We start from the raw sequence: 1,246 nt of genomic DNA, 5'->3' as shown, positions 1-1,246 counted from the left end.
CTCTTCTAGGTGAGCAGTTTTAGATTCTCACTTTATTTTTTTTTAATTTTTATTTTTTATTTTTTTCCAGTGGGTTTTGTCATACATTGATATGAATCAGCCATGGATTTACATGTATTCCCAATCCCGATCCCCCCTCCTACCTCCCTCTCCACCCGATTCCTCTGGGTCTTCCCAGTGCACCAGGCCGGAGCACTTGTCTCGTGCATCCCACCTGGGCTGGTGATCTGTTTCACCATAGATAGTATACATGCTGTTCTTTTGAAATATCCCACCCTCACATTCTCCCACAAAGTTCAAAAGTCTGTTCTGTATTTCTGTGTCTCTTTTTCTGTTCTGCATATAGGGTTATCGTTATCACCTTTCTAAATTCCATATACATGTGTTAGTATGCTGTAATGTTCTTTATCTTTCTGGCTTACTTCACTCTGTATAATGGGCTCCAGCTTCATCCATCTCATTAGGACTGGTTCAAATGAATTCTTTTTCATGGCTGAGTAATATTCCATGGTGTATATGTACCACAGCTTCCTTATCCATTCATCTGCTGATGGGCATCTAGGTTGCTTCCATGTCCTGGCTATTATAAACAGTGCTGCGATGAACATTAAAAAACTGGAAATAGAACTGCCATATGACCCAGCAATCCCACTTCTGGGCCTACACACTGAGGAAACCAGATCTGAAAGAGACACGTGCACCCCAAAGATTCTCACTTTAATACTGATTTTATTATCTGTGTGTTTTTAATCACAAATACTACATTTTCCCCCATAGTTTACTGAAAAAAACTTATACAATCTATTATTTCTTAAAAGTACAAACAGTACAATATGATGTAAACAATGTCGGTAGAAAATGAGTAGGTGGTAAAGAGTACCATATTTCACCAAACATAAAATGTTTCTTAGCTGCCAGTTGAAAGTTCATATTTGTTTATGAGATTTGGAATTGGAACACTGATTTAAAAAAAAGAACACTTTATGCAATACACAAATTGAAAGTGGTATGTTGTGACTTTCCCATGTTGTGGGTAAGGAACTGAAGATGATGACAAATAAGCATTTATAAGTAAATATAAACATATACAAATCATTTCAATAATAATATTCAAATCTCTCATTATCTAAAATTAATTTACTTGTTAAATTTACTTTTCTCTGTTAAATTTTTTGTCAGTTTTCTTTACTGTCTATGCCCTAAATACATAAATTTGTGAAAGAGAGAGTTAAATTAGAATCCAGGA

The sequence above is a fragment of the Dama dama genome, chromosome 29 (genome assembly GCF_033118175.1).
Source record: "Dama dama isolate Ldn47 chromosome 29, ASM3311817v1, whole genome shotgun sequence".
Taxonomy (NCBI): domain Eukaryota; kingdom Metazoa; phylum Chordata; class Mammalia; order Artiodactyla; family Cervidae; genus Dama; species Dama dama.
Note: the sequence above shows the minus strand (reverse complement) of the source record.